Source organism: Drosophila pseudoobscura, chromosome X (assembly GCF_009870125.1).
Source record: "Drosophila pseudoobscura strain MV-25-SWS-2005 chromosome X, UCI_Dpse_MV25, whole genome shotgun sequence".
NCBI classification, from domain to species: Eukaryota; Metazoa; Arthropoda; class Insecta; order Diptera; family Drosophilidae; genus Drosophila; species Drosophila pseudoobscura.
Genome location: NC_046683.1, coordinates 8,344,084 through 8,356,530, shown reverse-complemented (window position 1 = coordinate 8,356,530; position 12,447 = coordinate 8,344,084).

The following is a 12,447-nucleotide window of genomic DNA, read 5'->3' as shown; positions in this document are numbered from 1 at the left end:
AGTAAAATCCATGATATCTATAGATCCACATCCACATCATTGATCGATAAAACAGACTATACGAAAAAATAACCATTTGATCCAGACCGTTCATTTCGTAGGTTGTTTTTTTACAAAGAATACAATCCTGAATAATGAAAAATTACATATTTAAAATACATAGTTAACGATGTAATTTTCTATAGAAAATCCATGAGTCCATTCCATTAATCGGTGTTCTAATTTCTGCTGTGAAAGCTTTCAAGTTTTATTTAATAGCCATTATGGGTGGGCTCTATGCCACCTTAATCTGGCATCATTCCACTGTGGAGTGTCGGGTCGGAAGTGCGTTTCGGTTCTCCTCAATCATTATGCTCGTAAATTTGCCAATTGCTGACAAAGCTTATCGCATTCGAGTTGCCAGTGGAGTGCATCCCAAATTCCGTGGAGAGAGAGGGATCTTAAATGACACTCAGAGTAAGGGACAAGGGCACTCCATCTAGTCAGCATTTTTTTTGTTTTTTTTTTGTTTGTGTTATTTATTTATTTTGTCCGATTCTTTTGCTCGTTTTTAGCGATGTCACCTTGCAGGATTGCGCACTTGACTCGCAGACCTGAACCTGAACCATTTGCCAGCCCAAGGGCAGGGCAGGGCAGGGCAGGACCAAAGGCAAAAAGGATGCGCCAACGAGGCTGGCAAAACAATGAAATTGTGGAATTTGTGCCCTGTCCTTGTCCTTGTGTTGTCCTCTGTCCTCTGTTTTCTGTTCTTTCTGTTGTGTTGAGAGAATTGCCGTCATGAGCGTTTTATGTTTTAATCCCTCTTTGTGTGAAGCCAAACATTTGCAGGATCAGGACGGACTGCAGGACTCCCGGGCCTGCGTGTGAGATCAGGGCTCTTGAAGTGTACACACCCCCGAGATCCCAATCAAAACGGTGACAGCTACAATGTGCGGGATTTGTCATTTGTCGTGGGTCCCAATCCCAGTCCTAGCCGCAGTCCGACTCTCGAGTCAATCCTCAGCCACTTGACTGCGCCGAGACGACACCTACGATACACCTGACAAGAGGCGATTAGTGACCCGCACAGAGCACACTGCTCACTGCTCTCAGTGCACTCTGTAGTCTTTTGTGGACTCTCCTCTGAGGACTCAGAGGCCAGGACCAGTACCAGTGCCAGTACCAGTACCACTGCCAGTACCAGTACCAGTTAATGTGATTTGGTTTACACGTCAAAAACTCAGGCAGGGAGCGAACGAACAGCGAAACAGCAAAGTCAGTGCGGCGGATCCCTGCAGATGCTATCGATGGACCGGGTCCAGACGGAAATTCAAACTGCCGCGGGTCATCAAATCCAGCTGCATGGAAACACTTAGGGGCCAGGTCCTAGTCTACTCCGCCTCCGCCAAATCCTCCTCCTTTACTTCGATGACTTCCACTGATAATGGCATTCGACTGGGGCCTTAGGAAGCTTTGCACCTGGCCTGGCTCCCAATCGAATCGAATGGCATCGCATTGAGCCGCCACCCACTTTAGGCATTCGGTGGGGAATATCCACAATCCACAATCCTCAAGTGAATACTACGAGGATAAATATACTTCTCCAACATTACAAATAGTGCTGTAACAGTAGCTGGTCGGAGGTAGTATTACAGACTGAACCCATAAGGGTTCCAAAATTACTTGCCAGAGATGTTCCGTTTCTGGCTAGCACATATAGTATTACCGGGTGACTTCTTTTAAAAGTATACTGTATGAGACAACCCATTCTAAAATGCGTGAGATTCATTCAAATCTCAGCCTTTGGCTGCCTCGTGACTCATACGAGAGAGAATACCAGCTGAGAGTGTCTTTTGAACGCCTTCTTGTGGCTTTTCAAGCTGGCTTCAAAGAAATATTTGTCCGTTACTCACAGCCACAGTATATTCAATCAGCTAGTGTCCAGTGTCAGCATCGAAAATTGTACTTTAGCATTACTGGGATATAGCATATCGTAAATCCCTATCATACGATAAAAGTATTCTCCACAAACGACGGCGTATATCTGTGGAAACATCTGCCTTGCCTACAACTCCAACTCCAACTCTGACTCCAGTCACTTGTCGATCGTGAGAACCTCGCTTAATTGATTTCCACATGCCTTGGCCATTGGCCATCGCTGAATCGGAGAATCACAGAATCACAGAATCACAGAACCGAGTGCCACATGTGGGGCAGGCAGCGGCTTGGCTTGGGGACGGCAAAAAGTTCAAATGCCACGCATGACCGTCACAAATCCGATGTAATCTCCGGCTCTGACGATCGTTCTGAATGCAAATTGGAATTGGAATTTTCAAGCCTTGATCGTTGATCGATCGCCAAAGATTGTGATGGAAAATGTGGATTATTGAGTGTTAAAATATAGCGAAGCTGTGATTTGTATTTTTAAGATGACTTTTTCGAACTTCTGACGAGTATCGAAAGTATCAAAGGGCATAAGGGGTTCACTGAACTGTTGCTTAACATATCCCTATACGGATTTGCCTCCTACAACAGCACTCATATCTTTTTCAGATATGTATCCCCACCAGCACAAAGACAGACGGGTCTATACCTTAACCGTTTAACCGTTTAACCGTTTAACCGTTTAACCGATAACCAATGCTATGATACTCTTTAATTCGAAACCCTTTGCCGCCAGCGAACCCTCGACTTGTCTTCCCATATAAACACTTTTCAGAGCCCCACTAAATCCTGTAGTGTGTGTGAGTATCTGTGTTATCTACAAACAACAAAAAAAGAGAGGAGAAGGGAGAAAAAGAGAACCCACAACCAAGTTGTGGGCCCGCGGCATGTTCCTGCAATTTTTTATTATTCGTACTCTTTAAGTGATCGATCGAAATTAAATAAGAAAAGTAAGGAAAGAAGGAAAATGCCCTGCCCTGTCCCAGTCCCTGTCCCTGTCCTTGGTCCCACAAAAGGGTATCCATTGCCGAGCCCCTGGACCTGAACCTGGGCCTGGGCCTGGACCTGGGATTCTCTGGACACGCTCTGGGGAAGCTCTGGCGACTCTTCTGGCGAACGCGATGGTTAATGTGCGTTTAGATACGAAGACATGTAATTTCCCAGCTTCAGCTTCAGATTCAGCTTCAGAGTTCGCAGTCGTCGCTGGACTGTGGGGCTGCTACAGAGGAGCATTCGCAGACAGTTGTCAATGGCAGCAGGCAGCAGGCAGAAGGCGGCGAGGAGTGCGATCCCACAATGCGGGAGACATTTTGCCCAGGGAACTGGCTCGGACCAGACCAGACCAGCAATCGTGCCCTGGCCTGGCCAAGTTGTCTATGATGACGGCATTGATTATGATGGCCCTCGCCATCCCATGGAGGCTATATGCTATATGGTATATGAGAGCCAGAGCCTGGCTTTCTTGGCGCGTTCTTATTGCAGGCTACTGGTGCATCGGACCTGGCTGGGGCATGGCTGGGGAATCACGCAAGCTGCATTTGGCATCATCGTTATCGTACGGCATCATCATCAACGTCGTTATGAGAGGCAGCAGAGGTGCAAGAAGTGCACGAAGTGACTCCACTGGAGCGGAGGCCTGCACCTGTGTGTGTCAGGTATGACCCCAAAAAAACTAAACCCCAAAACACTTTTCCACATTCAGTGTGACCAAAATAGTGCAAAATTAAAGCAATTTGATTTTATGGTAATGCATACATATTTAAGACTCTTCAATTAATGGAGTACTTCCTGGAAGTCGAAGTCAAAAACACTTATATTTCGAGCCGACATATGAGAATATTTGTATAAAAACAGGCATTGATTTAATAAGTCTCAGTTCGCAAAATTTGACCAAAGAAGTGGCCGTTCTTTGAGCCTTGGAAGGCCCTAGTTATACCCCAGAAGAACGTTCGTTCACTCGGAGGCGTGTCCCCATTTGAGAGCGCGTTGAGCGTTGGGGCTGAGCGTCTCAAATCGCTGGTCATTTGGCCTGACAGTTTTTGCCGTTTGGCACAAATCCAGTTAATTAACGAATCAGCAGAGATCTGTGAGTGGACTGAGTGCATGCTGAGGAGTCAAATTCACACTCGCCACCAACTTTCCCATTGCCTCCGCGGCCACAGCTTGAGTCCGGGATGATACCTGGACTGCGACTGGGACTGGGCCTGGGACTTGGACTGAGACTCAGACTCAGACTGGGACTAGACTTTCAGACACACCATCGCAAATTGTTTACAATTCGAAAATTGTTTGCCGACTCTTATCGGTGGGGGCATCTTAACGAACACGCAGCACCTGAGTGGAGCGGAGCGGTGTGTGGTGTGTGGTGTGTGCTGTGTGGTGTGTGGTGGGGCAGCCTCGGCAATGTGGCATCCATTTGGCATCATTCATCGTGCCCAAATGTCATGCAATGGGCAATGGGCAATGGCCCAGACCCTGATCGCTAATTACAGCCTCTTGTCTGTGGTCACGTGACATAAGCAGGAAGATCGAATGCAATAGATCACCGATCGGTGACCGTCTGTTGCATTGCTCCTTCTTCTGCTTCTCCTTCTCCTTCTACTCTCAGCAGGCCTCAGTTCTTGCCACACAGAAATCAGTCATGCCGTGGAACAGATTAAGGGGAGCCCACATGGGGGATGGAATGGGATGCTGAACGATTAGGAGTGGAATGAAGATGGGGATGTGAAGGTGAATGTGAATGTGAATGTGGCATGGGTCCCCCATGCATGACGCGGCTTCATTAAATGCCCAGGCAACGCACAAACACACACACACACACACACATATTTATGCCACGAACAAATCTACTCCCATTCGCAGTTCGACAAACTTTCCAGCTAATTGGTGCGTGTGCGATGCACATTAAGCCTAGGCCCCAGTTCCGATCACAGATGATGGGGTTCCGCGTCTTTGGGAGCGAACGGGCACACAGCCGTAGGCCTCACAAAAGATAACTGCAATTGTATTCGGCTCCATTTGACAATCCCCCCATTGAAGGTAGATGATCAATAAAATAATGAAATTAATTCTGAAAACAATTACGATTCAATCATTAAAAGTAGGTTATAGAAATGTTTGGACGTTCTAAAGATGGGGTTAGGATGGGTACAAAGTAAAGTTACCGAAAAGAAGAGTAGGTACATATATTAATATCCTTTAACGTAAATCATTTTAAAGAAGCCTTTCGAAAGCATTTCAGCTGAACGATTTATTTCCACTTGTTAAGCCAACAATTAATCCATCATAGACCAATAACAAAACACAAAACTCTTCCCCAAAGCAGGGATGCATGACGCGTTTGAGAGGAGTTTTAAATACGTATGAATTTATGGACCCCAGCAGATACGAGTATGCCAGAAGTATCCCAGAGAACGGCGGGATGGGTCTGGCTCTCCGTCTGGAGGCAATGAGCTGCTGTCATGCGAAAGCATTTCTGCTGTGCGTTGACATTTGTCTGGGAGAGGAGAGGAGAGGTCTGAGCTTGCCCAGTGGAACGTTTGTGGCCCTGTCGCATAATATGCAATCGCAATCGCCGGAGGTAGCACCAGCACCAGCAACAACAAAGAGATCTGTCCGCGACAACACGGTGACGGTGACGGTGGCGACGTCGTCGTCGTCGTCGTCGGCGGTAGCACTGGCGTGGCGTTTGCGTGTCAAGCGACATCATTTGCATAACAATGCTGGGGACGATTCAAATTTTTCGGTCTCCCAGAGCAATTTTCACGACGACAAACACCACACACCACACCACACACACACACAAACAGAAAGAGAGACGACACCCTGCGGCACCTGCCCATGCCTCTACATGTCTCCATAGTAGCTTCTTACACATGAGGAGTAAATGAATGATTTTCAGTTTCAGTTGAGGCTAAAGCTGGAGCTAAAGCCGGCAAATACCTGCCTGCACACACGCGTATGCATATGACATTATCCAAGACACGACCCACGCCCCTAACCAGAACAGAAAGTACCCCAGAGCGCACCAGAGACCACCAGACACCGACACAGACACAGACGTAGGGCCCGTCCCGGCCCGGGCCGAGAGCTTGATCTCAAGATCTGCGTTGCGTTGCGTCGCCAATGCGGAACGGAACGAGGGCCGAACACCGAACACCGAGGCCAGACCCAGACCCAGACCCAGACCTATACCTATACCTATACCCAGAGCCAGCCCAGATCGGTCGGCGGCCCAGCCAACCAGCTGTTGAATAATTTATGCGCCACCGCCAACCGTCACCGCCAAAGTCACCTCCTCCGAGTCGAGCTTTTCACGTAACTCCGCGCGCGGTCTCTATCGGGGGGAGAATTATTTGCGTTCGCCTCCTTGCCGTCTTCTAATTAAGCGAGAGAAATATTCAAAACCTTTGCCATTGTCTCAGCGATTTTCAAGTTCAATTTACATAACATTCCTAACCGCCTAACCACCGCCCAACCGCCCTGCCCGTCACCCTGTCACCCGTAACCCGCCATACCCCCCATACCCCATACCTTATACCCCATTCAGCGTTTTTCATTTCACATTATGATCGCGACTGCAGCTGTGACTGTGACTATATATAAGTATATAGTTTTTTTAGCTTCAGCTTTTTGCCAGATAATAACGTCGCAGGCCATGAATTGATAATCGGTTGGCAATGCAAAAGGCTCAAGGGCAGCCCAGCGAGACGGCGAAAGGTCGCACTGCATGGGGCATGCGTCAGGGTGGGTCCATCCACAGTCGGTTATCAGCCTCCTCTTGGATGATCGTTGTCATACTCTAACACGAAATGGGGGATCTATAAATAACGTGTGTACATATATTAAGAAGGAGATTGCGAGGGGTGGATTTTGCAATTTATAAGTTTCTTGGAAGATTTTCATTGTCAAATCGGGATAGTAGACTCTTCAAAGCAACAAACATGCTAAATAGAAAAGCAGGTAACAAGATATCAAAAATGTGCGTGTGAGCAAGTCGCAATTGCGTTCATTTCAATCACTGAAGATCCACAGCAGAACGAGGAATTTTCTGGACAAAGATTAATGTAGCATAATATCTTGCCATAACCACAGATCAAAACTAACTGTCGGCACAGCCATCTGTTTCGAAGACAGTGTAATATCCATTACATTCGAGTTATCCCAATATTCCTAAACGTTTGCAGAACTCCTTTCGCCCCTATATGTTACAGATGCTGAATTTGACTCGTGAATAATACAGAGATGATAGGTAGAGAGAGAGGGAGATGGTATTTTCATTTGGGGGATTCAGGTTTCGCTGTCAATCAGAGATACCAGAGAAAGATATCATATCAGGGCTGAGGCTGTGGCAGCTAACTTTACAATTAAGATTAGTGCAATTTTACTCAGAGACTCTTAAATGTGATTATGAGAAAACTCATTGAGATTCGATGTTGTGAGCTGTTTTACTCCGTTCTTCTGTATCCTGTTTGGGCAAACAATTGGCAGACAGACAGGCTGCGACTCAATCAAGGAAGCAACTGTCTCGATTCCCAAAAAAAAGTAAAAAGAGAAGAAGCGTTCAACGATGGAACCCCCTCCCTGAATGGAACCGATGAACCGATGAGAGACCAGGCCAGGGCAGGCCAGACAATGCCTCGCCAGACGGCCTGGCCTTCTCTCATAAATGATAATAATTTCTGTAAATAAATATTGTGTAATCATCGCTGAGGCCATCATCAGGAACGACCCCTGCCCTGCCCCGGCATTATTATGCTGTCATAATTTCCAATAGAAATCCCAATCCTCGCCCGCGATCCGTTACTCAAGCAGAAGGAGCAGCAGCCGTCATCGCATCGTGGCCCTAATGACGAGCATAATGTGGAAGACACAGCCACGTCTAAGTATTACCAGGGTCAGCGCCATCTGCCGTCACTCTGGTCTTTCCTTAGGCCCTGGCTGAGGCTCAGTATCAGACTCGGTGAGGGCTCAGGACTCAGAACTCAGAACTCAGGACTCGCATCCAGACAGGCAGAATGGCAGCCCATGCTGTATGGAGTACGAGTACTTGGCATATTGTTTGTATTGTACCTAAGCGTTTTCTCATTGTGTGCATTGCCATTGGCCTCCTCCATTGTTTAGACACTTACGCAACTCGGGGCAGGGCAGGGCAGGAGCAAGGATATTCTATGCTTTGGGACATGGACTGGCTGGCTGGCTGGCTGGCTGGCTGGCTGGCTGGCTGGCAGTCCCCTGGCGGTGGTTGTTTCTTCTCTATTTCTGCTCTCTTTCCTTTTCGTACTTAGTATTTGATATCCTGACAAGTCCCATATAGTATGTGCCCATGGATGTCTGTGTATGGTAATTGTCAGGTAGTGCGTGCATGTCCCCAATCCCATCCTTCGATGGGGAGCTCTTTGCAATGGTTCCCACCGTTGAGAGCCATTCAGGGAACGATGTACATAGATTCCGGAGATGGAGATAAAAAGAAGCCATCGATTGGATCGAACAGGTTCTTTCTAAAACAACAACTAAACACATTAAAGAATGTCTACTACTACTAAGATTCCGTTTAAATTGTATATTTCATTGAAATTTTACTTTGTTTAGGCTGTGTTCAAGTGTATTTAAATTGATATAAGCTCTCCATTGTGATACATACATTGTGGCATTTGAAAGTTGATTTCCTGCCAGTATCCCTATTGTTATGCGATGCTTTTATTCGAAAATAATGGGCAAAGTGGTCGTTTAGGCGACTCAAAAGAGATCTGAAATTTGCAAATCCCATTTTATGGCTCGCTAAGATCTTTCCCTCATACACGAGTAGCCCTTTTTCTGACTAATCATATTTGAATTTAGATACATTGTATTCCTTAGGTAGTCCGTGAAGTTTTGATTAAAAATGTGAAACATGGATCTTAAATTAATTGCTCCAAAGACATATAGCAGGGAATCCTTTAGTTTATGAACAGTTAAAATCAGTGTTGATCCTTTTGGGTATATAAAAGCTACAGCGAAGAATCCATTTATGCACGATTTGGTGAAATAACTCCAGAGCTATGATCAGAGCTATGATTTATATTCCTATAAAAGTTGGAATACCAAGAGTATACCTTAATCTGAACGTCTCTGAATGGGAATGCTTAGCTCTCTGAAGATGGATGAAATCACGCCAGATACGACTGCGAATCTATATATCCAAATACCCATGTGTGTGTGTGACAGAAACAGTGCTGGGCAGCAGCAGCGGATTGGTCGAGCTGCCACCGACATGCCAATGATAGGGTAGGTAATGTAATGTGTACAGCGTTTCTTTCGCCTCCCCATACCAACCCATGCCCAACCCCAACCCCAACCCCAACCATCCCATCCCATAGCATACCATCCCATTCCGTACCGTCCCATTCCTTTGCAACGTATCTAATTAAGTAAAAATTTATGCGCGTGTTCACTGAGGACGATGAAACAAACGGCAACTGCAGAGCCAGAGACGTTAGGCTTTTCTTTCTCTTCTGTTTTTTTTTTTTAGTTTAGTTTTTTGTGTTCATTTTTGCTGGTGCTGTTGAGGCTTTAATTGCGACTAGGCAGAGTAATAACTGCGACTACGAAATCATAGTGGCCGCTGACTGACTGACGGCGGCAGCAGGGCCACTGCCCAGTGGATGGCGCAGTGGCAGTGGCAGGGGCAGGGGCAGTGGCAGGGGCCGGGGCCTGGCCTCCTACAGATGAGTGACGCAGCCGCAGCCCCAGCTGACAACGACAACCATCTTCGCGGCGATAGTCGTCGGCCGTAGTCATTGGCCACTGCGCGCTCTATGGGTACACGACCATTGGAGCGTACCACTTGACACACTGAGAGAAAATTCGGCTCACGTTAGAATAATATTTGATACTCCTATGGGGAAAATTCATTCAATCTATAAAAACATTTGGAGGACAAGTTTCAGCAGAGATTTCGATTATTTTTAAAATATTTTTTTAAATAAAATATGTTGTGGCCCGTACAGATATTTTATAATCACTATTTATGTGAATATTTTTACAAATAATGGTTATCGTTATATATACTGAAAATCATATTTGAGTGATGATTATGCAGATGACTTTTTTCTCTGAGTGTAACTGGTCGAAAGACAACGGCCGCGGCGCAATCTCTCGGCATAATAAATCCATTTAATATATTGTATTTAAACCGTTCGTTATGATCTTCGCGCTCGCTTCTGCAACGCCCTGATTGCTTCGCTATTAATGCAACGAACGGCCGTCGAGTGGAGCAGGTGGAGCCAAGCCAAAGCCAAGCCAAAGCCAAAGCCTAGAAGAGAGAGACAGAGAGAGAGAGAGAGAGAGCAGAGGGTGACTGCAAGCCACAATTCCAGCTCGCAGCTCCCAGCTCCAGGTACTGTTCGTACTGTTTGTCGGAGTCCGAATCGGAGTCGTACTTAGTCACGCTCAAGCGCACCGCACACCGAACCGTACCGAACCGAACCTAACCTAACCGCTCGCTGCTTTTCTGATTAGAGGACGAATGTGTTTTCTTTGGTTTTTCTTTTAGGCTTTTCCGACTCCGACTGCCGTTGTTGGATCCGCCTCTGCATTGATCCATATGCATAGAGTCACTCCCTATCTCCCTCCCTCTGATCCGGTAACTGGCGATGGATTGTTGCAGTTGCTGTCGCTGGCGATGGCGATTGGCGATAGCAACATCGATACCAATGTCGATGTCAGTTGCCCCCCAAACCCCCAACGATCTGGCAGCAGGACTCTATTTGGGTTAGCCACAGAGCCATCTGTCAGCAATGTATCTTCATGGATGGGGTTGGGGAATAAATATTTATTTATGGCCTGTTAGGCGGTAAAAGGATCTGAAAGCTATGCCTCCGAATGGACTTAGCATTCTTGTATCTTTGTCCTAGGAATGGAGTGGAAATTTCTAGACATAATTACAATTCATTTGATATTGAAACACCTTTAATTTGATGACTAATCTCAATTAAATCGAACGATCGCTTAGATCGCTTCCCATAATCCTAATGTGAAGTATCTTACAACCGAACCGGTTTGTCTGGGTTCAGCGTATCTCTGGATCTCAGATCTGATCAGATGTTAGATTCTATTTCAGTTTTGTGTCTTGTTCGACATGGAGTTCCTTGTTCTCTCTGTCTGGCTGTCCCGCTGTCCGTTGCTCGTTTGGCAGCCAACCACAAATAGGAAATGCTAGTGGGTACAGCCATACAGCCATCTGAGCTTTACGAGTGTTTGTCTTGGCCATGCCAGAGGACACTGGATGAACTGTGGGAGCAGAGAGTAGGACCAGGGTCATCGGGGGGGTGCCCGACGACCATGACACTGACTTTTACCGCGGGACACAGACCACAGAATTCTGCGGGCTGCCGTCTGCCGGCTGCTGGCTGCTGGCGAGAGCAGTTGCCGATGCAGTTTATGCAGATACGTTTCAATTAGCTCAATTCGAACGTGAAAGTGTGAATATAGTATGTGTATATTTATAAACCCAACCCAGCCCAGCCCAGCCCGGCCCAACGAGCCAACGGGCCCTGTTGGCTACTTAGCACAGAGGCCACCAGATGCCTGCCAAGCCTCGAACCGAACAGAACTGAAGACGATATGCCTGCTTTTCGGTGTAGTAGTTTGAGTAGCTGTGTGCTGTGGTGTGGTGCGGTGTGGTGTGTGCTATGTGGTGCGGAGTCAGTCGCGTTGGCAGTGTGTGAATTGTGTGTAATGTGCAATGCAAATAGTCATAATTGCAGGCGGCCAGAAGCTGGAAGAAAAGTTTTGTTCCCGTTCCTGGGTGCCGATCATTAAGCGCAGTTGTTCACTTAACGCTTGAAGGGATAAACAAATGCACGCGCGAGAAATTCTCAAAATCAATTTACCCTCCATATGCGCATAGAACACTCCACGTAGAACGATACATGTCTTCATACGCGAATGGAGCACTGAAGCCAATGATTCGCTAATGTCATAGCATCGAATGGGGAGATTTGGATTTGGTTTTAGCTCATTTTACCAGAAAACCCATAAAATATCATCGGCAGGAAAACGAAAAGGAAAAGGAAAAGAGGAGGCACTTGAACCATGAGCTAGACGGAATTTAAATCTATTTATAATATATTGCACACATATATTCATATAATTTTATGAAAATTCTTGTAGATCAACTCTCATGGCTCATATCGGAGGGAGAACGATAAAAATGAGCAGCTACTAAAATGGCACGAATCTGAGACAATCCTCAAGATTGAGAATATAATTTTTGAGATACACATTCACACGATTTAGTTATTATATTTTGATTAATTATCGATAATATATTGGTTTTTTGGGACCTACAATCTAGTTGTGCAAAAAAAAAGAAACTCCTCGCGCAAGAATCTTTGTATATCGATACAAAAATATCGATTGTTTATTGAGTGTATGGATTCTGATACTAGTAATACCTTTTTGAATATTGTATAGTGCATCTAGTGTCCCTTAACTAACTTTATTCCTTATTGCTAATCACAGAGTGAGAGTGAAAGAGCAGCG